At 34.2% G+C, this 18,993-nt stretch overlaps 1 pseudogene; it reads right to left on the bottom strand.

Annotated features, from left to right (window-relative positions):
* LOC108392238 (mitochondrial inner membrane m-AAA protease component AFG3L2 pseudogene) overlaps positions 1 to 18,443 on the bottom strand; it is a 36,359-nt pseudogene extending 17,916 nt beyond the window's left edge.
* Positions 18,444 to 18,993: the final 550 nt, after the last annotated feature.

Raw genomic sequence — 18,993 nt, 5'->3', positions numbered from 1 at the left:
CATAGATGCTGAAAAAGCATTTGACAAAATTCAACATCCATTCATGATAAAAACTCTCAGCAAAATGGGAATAGAGGGCAAGTACCTCAACATAATAATGGCCATTTATGATAATCCCACAGCCAACATTATACTGAACAGCAAGAAGCTGAAAGCTTTTCCTCTGATATTGGGAACTAGACAGGGATGCCCACTCTCCCCACTGTTATTTAACATAGTACTGGAGGTCCTAGCCATGGCAATTAGACAAAACAAAGAAATACAAGGAATCCAGATTGGTAAAGAAGAAGTTAAACTGTCACTATTTGCAGATGACATGATACTATACATAAAAACCTTAAAGACACCACCCCAAAACTACTAGAACTGATATCGGAATACAGCAAAGTTGCAGGATACAAAATCAACACACAGACATCTGTGGCTTTCCTATACACTAACAATGAACCAACAGAAAGAGAAATCAGGAAAACAACTCTATTCACAATTGCATTAAGAAACATAAAATACCTAGGAATAAACCTAACCAAAGAAGTGAAAGACTTCTGAAAACTACAAGTCACTCTTAAGAGAAATTAAAGGGGACACTAACAGATGGAAACTCATCCCATGCTCGTGGCTAGGAAGAATTAATAACGTCAAAATGGCCATCTTGCCCAAAGCAATATACAGATATGATGCAATTCCTATCAAACTACCAGCAACATTCTTCAATGAACTGGAACAAATAATTCAAAAATTCATATGGAAACACCAAAGACCCCGAGTAGGCAAAGCAATCCTAAGAAAGAAGAATAAAGTGGGGGGGGATCTCACTCCCCAACTTCAATCTCTACTATAAAGCCATAGTAATCCAGACAATTTGGTACTGGCACAAGAACAGAGCCACAGATCAATAGAACAGACTAGAGAATCCAGACATTAACCCAGACATATATGGTCAATTAATATTTGATAAAGAAGCCATGGACATACAATGGCGAAATGACAGTCTCTTCAACAGATGGTCCTGCAAAACTGGACAGCTACATGTAGGAGAATGAAACTGGACCATTGTCTAACCCCATATACAAAAGTAAACTCAAAATGGATCAAAGACCTGAATGTAAGTCATGAAACCATTAAACTCTTGGAATAAAACAAAGGCAAAAACCTCTTAGACATAAACATGAGTGACCTCTTCATGAACATATCTCCCCAGGCAAGGAAAACAACAGCAAAAAAGAACAAGTGGGACTATATTAAGCTGAAAAGCTTCTGTACAGCAAAAGACACCATCAATAGAACAAAAAGGAACCCTACAGTATGGGAGAATATATTTGAAAATGACAGATTCGATAAAAGCTTGACATCCAGAATATATAAAGAGCTCACATGCCTCAACAAACAAAAAACAAATAACCCAATTAAAAAATGGACAGAGGAACTGAACATACAGTTCTCTAAAAAAGAAATACAGATGACCAACAGACACATGAAAAGATGCTCCACATCGCTAATTATCAGAGAAATGCAAATTAAAACTACGATGAGGTTTCACCTCACACCAGTAAGGGTGGCTGCCATCCAAAAGACAAACAACAACAAATGTTGGCGAGGCTGTGGAGAAAGGGGAACCCTCCTTCACTGCTGGTGGGAATGTAAGTTAGTTCAACCATTGTGGAAAGCAGTATGGAGGTTCATCAAAATGCTCAAAACAGACTTACCATTTGACCCAGGAATTTCACTGTTAGGAATTTACCCTAAGGATGCAGCAATCAAGTTTGAGAAAGACAGATGCACCCCTATGTTTATCGCAGCACTATTTACAATAGCCAAGAATTGGAAGCAACCTAAATGTCCATCGGTAGATGAATGGATAAAGAAGATGTGGTACATATACACAATGGAATACTACTCAGCCATAAGAAAAGGGCAAATCCTGACATTTGCAGCAACATGGATGGAACTGGAGGGTATTATGCTCAGCGAAATAAACCAAGCAGACAAAGACAAATACGAAATGATTTCACTCATCTGTGGAGTATAAGAACAAAGGAAAAACTGAAGGAACAAAACAGTAGCAGAATCACAGAACTCAAGGATGGACTAACAGGTACCAAAGGGAAAGGGACTGGGGAGGATGGGTGGGTAGGGAGAGATAAGGGGGTGGAGAAGAAGGGAGGTATTAAGATGAGCATGCATGGGGGGGTGGGAGAAAGGTGAGGGCTGTACAACACAGAAAAGACAAGTAGTGATTCTACAACATTTTGCTATGCTGATGGACAGTGACTGTAACGGGGTTTATAGGGGGGACCTGGTTATACAGAGGATCAAAGCCTAAGTTGACTACCCCAAAAATGAACTAAGATACGATATGAAAAAGAACTTCCAACATCAGCACTCTCTGGAAGACTCATGCCAGAAGATTATCATCAAAAAACCCCAACAAAGATCCACACGCTGCTACAGGTGTAGATGCACTCATCCCGCTGGTTCCTGGTATTGCCATGGGAATGAAGGAGATATCTAAGCTGGCCTGTGCATAAAGTAAAACAACAAATGTGACTGGATCTATACTGTTGGAACTCAACCAAGAATTAGGAGAAGTGCAAATTGTAGCTCTCCAAAATCTTACAGCTACAGACTATTTACTGTTAAAAGAACATATGGGATGTGAACAGTCCCCAGGAATGGGCTGTTTTAATTTGTCTGATTTCTCTCAGACTGTTCAAGTTCAGTTGGACAATATCCACCATATCATAGATAAGTTTTCACAAATGCCTAAGGTGCCTAACTGGTTTTCTTGGTTTCACTGGAGATGGCTGGTAATCATAGGTCTGCTTTGGTTATGTAGCTGTATTCCTATTATGTTAATGTGTGTGCACATTTTAATTAGTAGTTTAAAACCTATACATGCTGAAGTTACTCTACAAGAAGATATGTCAAAGAAATAATCAATCTTCCCATGTTTTCTTCTGCCTGCTTCTTCTACAGCTTTTCTTCTTCCTTCCTAATTACAACCCTAAAATAGAATTCGTGCCTCATATCGAATTTACCATGTATCATAATTCTTCCAAGTTGTAAAGATACCTCAAGACAAATGCTGGGCGTAGAAGCCACAGGGCATAAATCTGCAAAGAAGTAAAAAGCTAACCTTTTCAAACAATAAGGCTTCTCTCTCACTTAACAACTTTACATTTCCCTGTATGGCTCCGGAAGATGACTGGTTAGCCAGAGACGGGTAAGATTCCTCAAGGGAGGAACAACCTAAGACAGGCACAGTCACAGGGGGGCCATCAGGTGAGAAATTGGGGATCAACAGAGGTGAGGCTTAGAACGTTTCCCCCCCTGTTTTGAGAGAAATCTGCTGCATCCGTGGATGTTTTATTGCCCTTGTCTAGCTTGGATTAACACATAGTCTACAGGCACACACCTGATCATCTACATTTGCTCTCTTACAACACTAAACTATGTTTTCTACCTTTATCTTGCATCTACCTACCACTTCAGCATTTTATTAAAAATAATAATAATAAAGAGAGAAATGTGGTATCCACATATAAATCAAGTATAAAAATCAAACGAATATTCATATTTGGACTATTTTTTATAGTTCATAATGCATGATCAAAACCGAAAGTTTCTGTGATGACTACCCTTGTACTGGTCACCATGTAACTTATTCACTATGTAAGAATTTGTTCTCCATGTAAGAACTTGTTCGTTATGCTTCAGAACATTGGAGACTGATGAAAATTAGGCTTGGGTTGGATTAATGATTGTGCATTGAGCATTGACTCCCCTATACAGAATTTTATTGTTGTTAACAACCATTTGATCAATAAATAGGAGAGATGCCCTCACAAAAAAAAAAAAAAAAAAGTACAGACTTCCAATTGTAAAATAAATAAGTAACCGGGATGTAATGTATAGCATAAGGAATATAGTCAAAATATTGTAACAACTTGGTATGGTGATAGCTGGTACCTAGAATTATCATATATATAAATGTTGAATCACAGTGTTGTACACCTGAAACTAATGTAATACTGTGTGTCAACTACCCTTCAATAAAAAATAATTATCTACCAAAAAAAACAAAAACAAAAAACAAAAACAGAAACTTTGCTGAGTCACTCAAGTCTTATTTTTCCTTTTGTATTTGATTTTTTTCTCCTTTTTGTTAACAAATTTTTCAAAAGAATCATTTATTTGTCATTTCATAAATACCTTAAAGAAGAACAGGAAGTAAAATGAAACAGTAAGAGCTCCACTTCTTAGATTATAACTTTACCTGCCCCATCCACTCCTTTAAAATGTAATGATGCAAATCGAGGAAACTTTAAACGGATCTTTTCTTTTCCATCCATTGAGTATGTTCAATGGTCATTTCTTCTAAAAAGGGCTAGTCAGTGAAGAACTACTGTTTACTCCTTTCACCCTGTACCTTGGTGACTGAAATTATTTTATATATTCTTTTCCTCTTTGGAGTAAAGATTGATTACAACTCTTAGTCCTTTGAGATCGTACATAGATTGAAAGAGACAAAAAAGACGTAATAAGATTTTCCTAATTTATTTAAAGAAAAGGAGTAGAAGAAAGTGTTCCCCTAATTTTTGCATGATAAATGTAACTTTTTCATGAGCCATCTTTAATTCCATATACATCTTTTGCTCAGTTTTTGTGCAGTGGAATTATAGCTGTTCTTTGTAAATCCATTTAAAATCAATCATACGTCTGAATATGTTTTATTATAGTACAGATTACCATATTCCTCCCAAAGATTTACAGATTTTCCCCTCTTAAAAAGGCACTTTTCCAAAGCACTTGGCTATACTACTGCAATGCTGATTTAATTACATGCAGTGAAATCTATTGGCCACAGCCTGTTGCCGGCTTTTGTCAGCTCTGCGTGTGTGTGTCTGCAAGGCAAATGCAAAAAGGACAATTTTTATCACTGTCTGATTATGTTGCCATTATATGCAATTAAATATATTGCAGTATTCTGCACCAAAATAAAAGAAAATTTACAGTGGATTTATATAGAATGCAAAAACTGTAAGACACCTGAATGAGAGCTCAAACACATCTATGTATTTAGAAATACAAATACTAGAATATTCAAATATATTTTTCAATATTAATGTATACATGTTGAAAAGTATTACAGAGGTGTGGCAATTACAAAACTTTTCTTATTGGTTGTTTTCAAACTTTTCTTAAAGACTGTTAGTTCTTTGAGGATCTGCATCTTAATGTCATGCCTAATCCTTTATTTAAAATGCATTACTATATTTCCAGTTTTAGGCAGACTTTTATTTTTTATTATTGTTCACTGTATATAAAACACATGCATATATTGACTGTATATGCAGAATACATATACTCTGAATATATAAGTAGATGTAAATATATAGGTATGTATAAATACACATATACACACATGCATGTACATATAAATTTACATATCAGTGTACATATATATTGAATGGTATTCTGGATCCATTTGATTTTCAATTGGTAGTTCAAAACTGGTGATGGTAGGAGTATTTATATTATAGAAATCGCAAACATTAAAAATCAGGGTTTTGTGGGGCTTTAAAATTTTTCCTCTGAAAGTTGGTAGTTAAATATTACCAGCATGCCTCTGTATATATTGAATTGCATGTGTTTGAATTCATTTGAAATGAATATGTATATTCCTGATGATTCATATAAATTGTTGCATGAAATAATTTGGGAATTTATTACTTTCCTGATTTTAAACATTTAACAAGTAATGACTCCAGAACATGGGTTCAAAACTTACATTCTGTATCAGTAGATAGCATAACTTCTCACTCGCTGAGCTGCCTCCTATTGTATAGTAACATTAGACATTTCAACACACTTGTTGGGGATATTAGTTTTTTATTAGACATTCTTTCAGAGGAGTTATTATGTTACCACATATTTTAAACACCACAGAACTTATTCAAAGAATTAACCTTTTTTTTTTCTAATTAGGATGTTTGGCTCCTCACAGATAATTCTTGGCTCACAATTTTACCTTGTTTTCATGTCTTTATTTTTTTTTTTCAGGACAAATTAATGAATGTGCAAGGCAGTTTTAACCAGGGACAGGATCTTTCCAGATCACAATGCAGAGAAAACCTGAAGAACTGGCACATTCTTCTTTTCTACCTATTTTTCTTTCCTAAATCTCATAAGTATGGTTCAATGTGAATTTCTTGCTCACAAAATTCAGTCAGAGGTATTAAAAACATCAACCTTTCTGCCTCTAAGAAGCTCATGCTCTGTTGCAGAATTTGGTAGAATGTGGCTTCAGATAGAATTGAACATTTTTAAGTGTTTCTTGATATAGGAACAGGGATTCTCAATTACCAGTATTGAATTCTATCAAGTAAAAACAAATCCAGACTTAGGTATAAGGGAAGACTTTATCCCCAAAGATCATTGTAATAAGAGAAAGGGACTCTAGCATAAGGGAAGGGGCTTCTGAAATCAGGAAAAATCTCCAGTTTACACTCAGCTCTGCAGGGGTGTCAAAGGTAGGGTAGAAAAGATTTTTATTTGATGAGGAGGAGTCAACCAAGCTACAAAGAACCGGATGAGGGGGAATGGGAGTGGTGTGACTGGGCAGCTGATCAGAGAATATGTTTCTCTGTCGCCAGCAGATACTCAGGAAGGCAACTTTGGTAAGGGTTGTTGGAGTTCCATTGCAAGGATTTTTGTCCAAATCAGTCAAGTGGAGTCAAACAGTTGACTTAATCATTTATGAGACACAGAATAAATATTTAGAAGTATGTGTCTGGCCTTGTCGCAGGTGAACAAAGGGGACATTCACAAATTTCTTACTGAACTCACGTGGGGAGGAAACTCTTCATGGTAAAAATGTTTGTTGAGAAACAAAGATTGGGGAGGGGGCAGATTTGTTGATCATACTTACTGTGCTGGAGTACAGGTCCCAGGTAATGTTCAACAGTGTCAGTGTCATTTTTACCAATTTTAAGTCAAGTCAAAATTTTTGTTGTTAACTTGCAGACTTTGATACTTCAAACTTGATATAAAGCATCTCACATATCTCACATTTTTTCATGTCATCATTTGGCATAGGAATAGGTAGGTTCATGGAAATTCTGGAAGATGAGCAGATCAAAGACAATGCTTAAATTTAATGCAACTTATGATTCAAACCTTATTTTTTTTTTGGATTTATTTCTATGGCCTTATTGGCATATCTTGTTGAAAGTTAGCAACTATTAGTGTTCTCATTTCAGTTATCTGGTTATCTGTTGCTGAAAACAAATGGCCTCAGTGGTAGTGATTTAAAACAACAGTTAATTATTTGTACAGAAATCTTCAATTTGGGCACAGCACAGGGAAAGTCTTGTCTATTCCATGCAGCTGTGGCTGAGGCAACTTAATTGAGGATTGGAAGATCCACTTCCAAGATGGATTGCTCACAGAGCTGGCAGGTTGGTATTGCCTAGTTGCTGGGATCTCAGATGGGGCTGAAGGCTTGGAGCTTTGGTTCCAGTCCATGAAGTTTGGACTTTTTTGGAGTATGGTGGCTCTGTTCCAAGGAAAATTATCCCAAGAGAGGAAGATAGGTGGGAACTGTATTGGCTTTAATGACCTAACCTTGGAAGTATATAGTAACTTCTACCAGAATCTTACTGGGTTAATCCCAAAGGTAGACCCAGATTCAAGGGACAAGGACATATTTTGCCTCTTGACATTATGGAGTGGCAAGTTTCTAAAACATCATATGAAACTGAAAATACTTCTATGGCAAGTTTGATAAAATATGAATGAAACATAAATATGTTTCCAAAAATTTTGTAGGAGAAAATATGGTTAAGGAAGTAGAGAATCCATAATAAAAATAAATTTAGATGTGAAAGGCATAGGGTAGATGTGGGAACATCTTTATAAATATGTATTCTCTAGCATATTATTTATTTTGCTTCTGGAGAATAAGATACATAAATTCTCTGTGCCTAATTATGCAATCTGTACATTCCATACCATTTTGGCTTATTAATTAAGTTACATACAAGTCATAGTGGGTTGTCCCAAAATACACACATAGACACATACACAGGGATCCACATATCCCTGAACATAATAATTAGGGGATGTTATTGAAATGATTTCAATAATTTTAAGTCAGTAATATGCATGAAGAAGGTTATCATTGAATACCTCTGTTACTGTTTCTATCTTAAAATTCCATTCCATGAGGGATAAAACAAATTTTCTTTATCATTATCTTTAGGGAGCAGGAACAAAATGTTTCCCATCCTTAAGTTGGAGCTTTTACTTGCTTTCTACTTATCTCATCATCTTCCCTACAATTTCCTAAGCTGAAAAATGAAACCCTCCCAGAAATAAAACACAGCTGTGGTGATTACATTCAAAAAGTCCAAAATAGATATTACCACATTTATTTACTGTAAAGACTCAGTAATGTTTCCAAGAAATCTTTGAGTAGAAGAGAAAATAGAACTAGTGTTAAAATGATTAAAAGTCTGAGTTATAGAACATTATTGATATATGTACATTAATAAAAGAAATGCTAATAATGTGTTTCTGTCTTTATAGTAAGTTAAATATCAAGAATGGGTTAGTGAATATTACTTAGTTATCGACTAGATTCTTAATTTATAACATTAATTTATTACTGAGCACCTATTATGTGTAAGTCACAGTTGAATTGAGTTGACTTTACTGAATAAAAATTTAGGAGACATTTTTAGACCACTACAGATATACTGAAAAGATAGCACAAAGACCATTAAAGGAAGATGAGTACTTTCAAACCTTCAGGAGAAGATATTTTTCTGTTTTTTTCCAACTCTTTTAGGATAGAAAAGAAAAACAGCTTTTCGACTCATCAAGTTAGATTAACTCTGATGCCAAAACTTGCTAAACATAAAAAAAAAATACTATGGGCCAATAAAGTGCATGAGATAATGGTACTTTTTCCTTCATTCTCTCCTGTAATGCACTAATTAATATGTGTTTTTAATAATACAATAGTTTTATAATCAGGAAAACAAATGTAAAGCTACTTGGAAGTTGAGAATAAAATAAAATCAGAACAAACATGGGAAAATTTGGAGTCCTTCAAAACTAACAATGAAGGGAATAAAGGTTATTTAGGCAACTGACAATTTTGTAATATAATATGGAGAAATTCAAAATACATTGCTTTATATTTTTATTTTATTAATATTTATCTATAGAGCTTTGCTATCTACTTACCAGTTAAACTTGGTAACTATATTAGTATTGTTTTAGTAACATTTTCTCAAGTTTTCAATTCAAAAAAATTATAATGTAGTTACATAATTCTTAATCAATTTGCAATAAATTAATAAAGTATAAAGTTATTTTTTCCTAAAATTAGAAAATAAAAAAGTATCCTAAATCCATATAAAAAGGCCTTAATTTAAAATCATAAATGCTACATAACAAAAAGTTTATGGAGCTGGAAATAATTAGTGTGCAATAGGAAACTAGAATTAATTGGGATTTATTTTGCTGTGAGTGACTAATTAAGATAGTAAAATTAATTTAGTGTAAACTAATAAGTAATAAATAACTTACTACAAATTTACATTGAATTGATATTCCTACATAAATAATATGAAGGGGAAATAATTTTAAATAAGGATAGGATTTTAAAGGTCGTGTATGTATCAGTGAGTATTAACTGAATTTTAGCACCAGGATTTAGAGAAATTTGGTACTTGTACTTATAATTCTTGGAATCATCTAATGATAGGCTCATGTAACAATGTCTTCAAATAATAGCTTGTGATGTTTTTTCAATAAAAATGTTAACTTATGTTGTTGCAAGAGGATAGATGAAAACAAGATAGATGAACTCTTTCCTCTGGTAGGAGAGAAGGAAAAAAAAACCCTTTAAAACATAATAAACACTATTTCTGGCCATGATGAAATTGTTGGTATCAGCTATATTCCATATATATAAATAATTGTAACACCGAGCAAAACATACAAAGCTACTATTTTTAGGACAGTGCCAAAATTGGCTGTGAATATTGAACAGAGGAAATATTCAGCATGGATCAGAATAAATATGAGGAGATAATAATCGTTTAGCTATTTTTTCTAAAAGATGTAAACCCACAGATCCAAAAGGTTCATTACAATCCCAAAAGTATAAATATGGAGATCACACCTGGGCAAACAGTTAAATGGATAAGAAAGGTAAAGGAAAAAAAATCTTGTTTTAAAATCATTTCCAAAAAATAATTGATACTATAATCAAGGAAAAAAATGTAATGAGTAATAACTCCCACCTAATTGAAAACAATGGGGGCCAAAAGACAACAAATGTCATGCTTAATGTGTCTAAAGAAAAAACAAATCATCTTAGAAATCTATATTCAGTCAAAATCTCCTTCAAAATTTAGAAGGAAATAAATACATGTTTTTGACAAATAAGAGTTGAGACACTAAGTAAATTTTTTAAGGATATAGGAAAAATTTTAAGTTTCAGGTTTAAAGAGAAATGATTAAGGTAGAAGTTGAGATCGTAAGAAAAATAATGAAAATAACCCTAAATAGGAGGTATTCCTTCAATTAGCATTATATATTGAAAAAATATGCTCTAGTATATAATATACATATATTAAAATATATGAAAACAACAGCACAGAATTGTATGAGAGGAATGTTATAAAAAGAATCAAAGGTAGTCCTAATTTTGCAAGTTGAAACCTTGCAAAGTGTCTAAAAATAAATGGGAAAACTCACAGTTGTTCTTTGACCTCTAAATATTTTATGAAAACATTCAAACTTTTAGTGTCAGTTTTAAAAATATAAGGAAAAGGAATAAAAACTCTAGTATCTATTTAGCACATTGTGATGTACCTAGTGATTTAAAACAGTATGTATTTATTTGTAAAAAAAAAGTACAAATACCCACTCTTCCCACTTTTTTTCAATATAGTTCTGGAGGTCCTAGCCACAGTGATCAGACTACACAAAGAAATAAAAGGCATCCAGATTGGTAAAGAAAAAGTTAAACTCTCCCTGCTTTTAGATGACATGATATTGTACATAAAAACCCTAAAGAATCCACTCCAAAACTACTAGATCTAATATCTGAATTTAGCAATGTTGCAGAATACCAAATTAATATGCAGAAATTTGCTGCATTTCTATACACTAACAATGAACTAGCAGAAAGAGAAATCAGGAAAACAATCTTATTCACAACTGCATCAAAAAAAAATAAAATACCTAGGAATAAACCTAACCAAGGAAGTGAAAGACTTATACTCTGAAAACTACAAGACACTCATGAGAGAAATTAAAGAAGATACCAATAAATGGGAACACATCCCATGCTCATGGATAGGAAGGATTAATATTGTCAAAATGGCCAGCCTGCCTAAAACAATCTATAGATTCAAAGCAATCCCTATCAAAATACCAACAACATTCTTCAACAAATTAGAGAAAATTGTTCTAAAATTCATATGGAACCACAAAAGACTCTGAATAGCCAAAGCAATCCTGAGAAGGAAGAATAAAGCTGGGAGGATTACGCTTCCTGACTTCAAGCTCTACTACAAAGCCACAGTAATGTAGACAATTTGGTACTGGTGCAAGAACAGATCCATAGACCAATGGAACAGATTAGAGAGCCCAGATATAAACCCAAGCATGTATGGTCAATTAATATACAATGAAGGAGCCATGGACATACAATGTGGAAATGGCAGCCTCTTCAATAGCTGGTGTTGGCAAAACTGGACAGCTACATGCAAGAGAATGAAACCGGATTATTGTCTAATCCCGTACCCAAAAGTAAACTCAAAATGGATCAAAGGCCTGAATTTAAGTCGTGAAACCATAAAACTCTTGGAAGAAAACATAGGCAAAAATCTCTTGAATATAAACATAAGCAACTTTTTCCTGAATGCATCTCCTCAAGCAAGAGAAACAAAATAAGAAATGAACAAATGGGACTACATCAAGCTAAAAAACATTCTGTACAACAACAGACACCATCAGCAGAACAGAGGCATCTCAAAGTATGGGAGAATATATTTCTAAATGACATATCCGACAAGGAGTTAACATACAAAATATATAAAGAACTTACATGCCTCAACACCCATAAAGCAAATAACTGTATGAAAAATGGGTGGAGGATATAAACAGATGCTTCTCCAAAGAATAAGCTGAGATGGCCAACAGGCACATGAAAAGATGCTCCACATCGCTAATTATCAGGGAAATGCAAATTAAAATGACAATGAGGTATCACCTCATACTAGTTAGTATGGCCAACATAGAAAAGACTAGGAACAACAAATGCCAGCAAGATGTGGAGAAAGGGGAACCCTCCTACACTGACAGTGGGAATGTAAACTAATTCAACCACTGTGGAAAGCAGTATGGAGGTTCTTCAAAAAACTAAAAATAGAAATACCATTTGACCCAGGAATTCTGCTCCTAGAAATTCACCCTAAGAAGGCAGGATCCCAGTTTCAAAAGTATATGCACCCCTATGTTTATTGCAGCACTATTTACAATAGCCATGGTATGGAAGCAACCTAAGTGCCCATCAGTAGATGAATGGATAAAGAAGAGGTGGTGCATATACCCAATGGAAAACTATTCAGTCATAAGAAAGAAACAAATCCTACCATTTGCAACAGCATGGATGGAGCTAGAGGGTATTATGCTCAGTGAAATCAGTCAGGCAGAGAAAGACAGTTACCAAAAGATTTCCCTCATTTGTGGATTATAACAATGAAGCAAAACTGAAAGAACAAAATATCAGCACACTAACAGACTCTAAGAAGGGACTAGCGGTTACCAAAGGGGAGGGGTGGGGAAGGGCAGGTGGGGGAGGGAGGGAGAAGGGGATTGTATGGTATCATGATTGGTGCACACGGTGTGCAGGAGGGTCACTTGGAAGACAGTGTAGCTCAGAGGAGACAAATAGGGACTCTGTGGCATCTTACTACACTGATGGACAGTGACTCCAATGGGGTATGGGGGGGACTCTATAATAAAGGTGAATGTAGTAGCCACATTGTTTTTCTTGTGAAACCTTTGTAAGAGTGTATATCAATGATACCTTAATCAAAAAAAAGATTGTAATAAAAAAAAGTGCAAATATAGTTGGAACAACTCTTCCAGTTACCTTCTTCTAGTCATATGAATGAGGATATGGAGTAAGCAACTTTCTATGTCTTGGTGGATTGTCAGAATTCTTTCCATGCATGAATTAGTTATCTGTTTTACCCTTTGCTCTTAAGTGTTAGTACTTTTGCGAGTTCCTTTAATGTCAAGTATTTGCCTGAGTCACTCAGTCTGGGATGTTTCTATCCTTTCTGCCATAACGCTTTTCCTCTGTTATGTCAATAATTCATCTTCACTAAATTTCTCAGCAAACTGAGCTATGACACAGATGGTGGCACTGTCAGCATCCCTATGGTCAGCCATTTTTTTCTCAACCTTCATGTCTGTCTTATTCAAATTTAATTGCAATACTATAGCTTTTAATTTTTTATTGCACTTTCAACTTTATTAGTTAATTCTGTCTTTCAGTCATCCACTCTGCAAAATGACACATGGCTTTATCAGCAGAAGACAAGGAAGTAGCCCAGCTACATGCTTTCCTCTTTGTGCATGAACTGAAAAGCAGATGTGCTGTGCTTACTTTTCATGAAGCACATCGGTTATTTACATAGTGTTTTTTGGACTGAAATGTTGGCTAAGTTTATTGTTTACTCACAGCTAGTATGCTGCGGTACATGAAATTTAAACTGTGAGTCCAAGTCTCATGTTACTTAAGTCACAGTATCAGAATTCTTACATATCAGAGTTGTGCAAAGTAAGATGACCTGTATGCTCCACTTTCTCATATTCTTAGAAATCTTACATGATTCCTATATTGCCCACAGACTGACATCAGATTAATTTATGATACACCGTGATATGTAGAGTCTGCATTATAATCCTTTCAGCAGCCACTATGTAATATAGAGATGTATAGTTAAAAATCTCATTTGCAAGTTAAAATAGAATACTAAAAAATAAATTGAAAATATACTTGATTAATTCAAGTGAAGACAGGAAAGATAAAAGTGTGGAAAGTACATATAGAAAATAATTTGAAAAATGATAGTCTTAATATCAATCATGTCACTAAATAAATTAAATTAAGATGCACTAAATGTTACCTTTAAAAGACATGGATTGCCTGAATGTATATAAAAACAACATATAACCATACAGTGCTTACAAGAGATGACATTGTTTTATAAGAGCCCAGAGGAATTGACAGTGACGACTGGAATCAGGCTCAGGTGACTCACTGTGAAACAAATCTGCCCCAGTCATAGGTACATCTATAAGCAAATAAAGAATATACTTTTATTTTGGTAAGTCACTGAGATCTGAGGTGGCTCATTATTCGGTAATATTATAGCAATAACTCTCTAATATAAATGACAATGAGGCATGGTAGTAAATTGTAATGAAGAGTAGGAATTTTACTATGATTATATAACATCAGATGATACTTTAATATACTATATACTATAATATAAACTGTGGTGCTAGACTTTGATAAACATAAGAATCTCCTTGGAAACATATTAAAAACTACATTTAATGGCTTATGCCCCAGAAACTATAAATCATTTGATGTGGTTGGAAGATTAGTAATCTTTTTTTAAATTTTTAAAATAATAACTACATTGATCCTGATGCAACTGTTTATCTAAACACGTTTGTACTAAGTAAGCAAAATATCAAAGTGCATTTAAAAATCATACTATTTGTCTCCATAGTCTTAAAATATTTTATTTCTTAGGCAAACATATGTTAGAAGTGAATATACACTTGGTTCCACTTTCATTTTTGTTTAGGTAAGCATTTGGTGTCACAAAAATGAACATAATATATTATGATTACTTTGGAATAACGACGGGCAACTTCATTTAGCATATTGTTTGACCTTAGTCATCTCTGATCATGCTTGCCTAATAAAATTTCCACGACTGGAATGTAGACTTGAAATGGTATCCTAGCAGGTGTTCTCTTTTGTTCTTTTGGGACTGGGTTAAATCATCTGGCCAACATCATTTACTCCAGATTTGAAAGTCTTACTGTTTAGTCTCATGTAATCTATATTCTTATTTATGAAGCAAATTTTTGCCTAAAATGTGTTCTTGGAAGTTTAACCGGTATTATTTAGAAATGCAAAAAATTTGCCACTTTTTTTCTTTTCATATAAAAAGCTTCTAAGTTTGTGTGATAATTTTTTAAAAATATTCCCATTCTTCCATTTTCTGAGAAGCAACAGGAGTCCCCATTGCTTAATTTTTGTAACAAAAGCCCTTGACTCTCAAATTTGAATTTTGGGAAGTTAGTCACTGGTAGCAAGCTTTTTGTTTCCTATTTTACTAATTCTCTCTTTTTATTTATTACATCATTCTACAATATAGGATGCATATATGAGTTATGTATTAACATACAAAACTGTATCATAGTTTGTTTTCATTGTCTTCTAGTATTTACAACATTTAGTGATTCTGAGTAATGATAGCCAACAGCAGACAAAGTAATGAGTAGAAAGTCAGAGACAGGAATTGCAGTTTGCTTTACAATCACTGTGCCTCTCTTTGCTATTTGACAGTTAATTGACTAAAGCATTTATCACACCCTTTTCTTTATCCATAGCAGTGGTTGAGGATAATAAAAAACATCATCGGGGGCCAGACATTTGAGTCCACAGTGTGAAATATAATGCCAAAGTATTCTGGGTAATAGAATGTGATTATCAAATTCGTTTGAGCTTGGAAAGGATGCTTCATACCTGACCATCTGTTAATAAGCATTAGCCTTTTCAATACTGTAATTCTTAAGAATGATATGCAATCAAGGTAAGGTGCTTGAGATCCTGAAATGCAAATGCTATTTTTAAAATACTGTTTCATTATTTCATTAGTTTTTCTTATTACTACTATAGCATGTGGCCATTTAAAATATTTTCATATGGATGAACATCATTAATCAAGGAAATATATTATATATCAATAGGTTTTGACTGTATTTCCCTTCTATCTTACCCTAATTATTGCTTGTCCCTGGATGTGCATGTGTTTACTTTAGTATCTTCAGGAGTAAAAGAGGTCATCTACTATTCTGTCTGAATTTCACATTAAAGATATTTAACCTAGAAGAACTATAACTGAAGAAAAAAGTCTAGTGTTCTAGCACACTTCTCCGGTAATGATTACAGTATACACTGTATTGAGGTCTGTAACTATCAAGAAGCCCAGACATTAATTCAGACTGAATGCTTTAGACACCAAATGCTTTAGATAAACACCTACTTCACGTCTATAATAGTCGTATTTCCTTTAGAGATAAAGAAGGACTTACACTTCAGAGCAAGGAAATCAAGTTAAAAATTAGTGTGGCCAAGATAGTCTCTCTTGGAAGGGGACTAATTAATTAGTTGCATTCCATGTAGGAAGATAAGAGGAAGTAAAAGCCTATATATATATATATACCCTCCATGAGGTAGAGTATCACAGAAATTCTTCCATATTTACTCTAATCCCTTAGTTACTCCTCCCCAGAAAAGGAGTGAATTATCAGCCTTCTCAAATAACAGCCTTCTCAGTTCAGTATCTATGATCCCATTTATTTTCAAGATAAATATACTTTCATGTTTTATATACATCCACTACTGTTGGGGAACCTATATATTTTCAATCTGTCTCAAAATCCAAAAGGATATAAGAGGATGTGTTTTACTGATTTTTAAAAATCCCAACATTGGTGTCTGGTATCCCACATTAAATGACTCAGTCTGATGGAAAATATTCTTCTATATGTAGGAAATGAAAGGAATTTAACGGACTCATCAAAAGCTAAATCAAGAATTTGCAATTAGGCAATTTATCAATGCCTCAAATGCTAATCACAGATTTTTCCCCAGTTATTTCACACAAAAATTTGTATTCTCAAAAACAGGTGTCTATAGACAAAAGTGGATTATTTTTGTATGCCTGAACTATATCATCACAGATTGCAAAACTTTGCTCTTCTAAACTTATAGTGCTGAGGGCTTTAAGGGGTCATTGATCTTGTCCTCCAGGATTCTGAAGACAGAATTTTTAATCATTTACAACTACACATCCAAATTTGTCATTTTTTTAGTTTTTTAGTATGAAGAAAGTAAGGTAGAAATATCAAATTCTGGAGCCAGATTTAATGAATTTCTCTGTTATTATCTAGCTCATTAACTTTTGGAAGTCATGTTTTGGCAAATGGCCTCATCTGTAAAATGGCTATGATGATAATTATTTTTAATCTTTTTTCTTGTGACTGTTGAATGCATACAAATGTGGAAAGCTCTAATAGCAGCACCTAGCACAAAATATTTGCTCAATAAATGTTAGTTATGATTATCATACACTGAAAGATTTTAGAGATCTCAGAATCAATGCTGGACATTCTTTCAAATGAACAAAAACCCACATGGCATATGAAGGCAGTTTATGTTTTTCCACTTCATCCATAGATAGGCTTGTCACAATATTCATTCTTTAACTAAATAATGAAAAAAAATATTTATTTGAAATAGTTTAAGCCATGTTGAACTGGAAAGTCACATGGTTCCTATTTTAGTTCAACTATTTAGAATGTGATAATTCAAACACCCTTATTTTCCCAGGATTCATTCATGCTTCCTTAATAAGGGCAATTAAAAATTTATCATTTATTAATAACTTCTCAGTAAGCTGTCCCAATATTGTAATTTGAGAAAATGCAATTTCCCCAGAATTTTCCATGAAGATTTAGGAATCATCTGGTTATATTCTATATAGTTCAAAATGAACCATATCCACTCATTATACATGGGGAGGCAAACAATGATACTTGGCCTTAAATGTCCTATCCCATTTCTTCTACTACTTTGCTATTAAATAATTTCCAAGATCAAAATTCCCATGTTTTAATTTGGAGGATCACATGGTGAATTTTTTAACAGAAGAAATAAAAGTATATATATAGATTTCTATTCCATTTGTATCTTTCTGTAATTAATGACATAAAGAAGCTCTATATTTGAGATATCTAGTACCTGCCTGATAAAAACATTAGTGCTTGGAAAGGTGGTGGTTCCTTCCAACCACTGCCAACTTTTCTGGCACATATCTAGGGCCTGGATATTCAGCATCATAATTATCTTCTTAGCTAGTGATAGTACCAGTCTATTACCTCTGAGCTCCAAGTCTGTACTTCATTGTCTGATCTGTAATAATTGAGCTAAATGTAATCATTTTTGCCGGGTGGCATGATGTTAACTTGTCGATAGAGGGCACTGGAGGAACGCTGTGAATGAAGGGCTTGTTTTCATGGATCCAGTATCCTCCCCTGCGCATGTTCCTGCACTGCAGGGCAGCCAGTAGTATGTGGTAGCAAGCAGTCTAAGTCTGCTCCAGATACATGCTATCTACCTGCAGGCAGTTTCTCCCAGTACCCTAGACGGAACCTTCCAAGCTATTCCCACTATGTAGCATCTGAAGGAACTTCTGTATTCTCTGATGAGCCATAATTAAAACTTCTGCAAGGACGTCTGCATCTCAGTTATGGAAAGGTAGAGGAGACTTCCAGATCTTTCCCTTCTAAGATACTCTGCCTCAGCCTTAAAGGATATGGCTGCTCACTCCAAATGTGATTCTGAATTCTTTAGAGTTCTCTTTTCCCCATAGTAACTAATCCCCTATAGACTCTTTCTGTCGAAGTTAGTATGTGCTTTCTGTCTCTTGATTGGATACTGATAGATACAAAAGCAGTATGAGGAAGTGGGATGATCCTTGGAGATAGATCTGAAGAGATGGAATTTGGGAATTGGTTTAGTTCTACTTTGGGCTTCAGCATACTGTGGAAACTCTCACCAAAGGGAAAGAAGGTACTAGTAATCTGTGACAT

This window comes from Manis javanica, chromosome 5 (genome assembly GCF_040802235.1).
Source record: "Manis javanica isolate MJ-LG chromosome 5, MJ_LKY, whole genome shotgun sequence".
NCBI lineage: Eukaryota > Metazoa > Chordata > Mammalia > Pholidota > Manidae > Manis > Manis javanica.
This window is presented reverse-complemented; position numbering and strand designations above follow the sequence as displayed.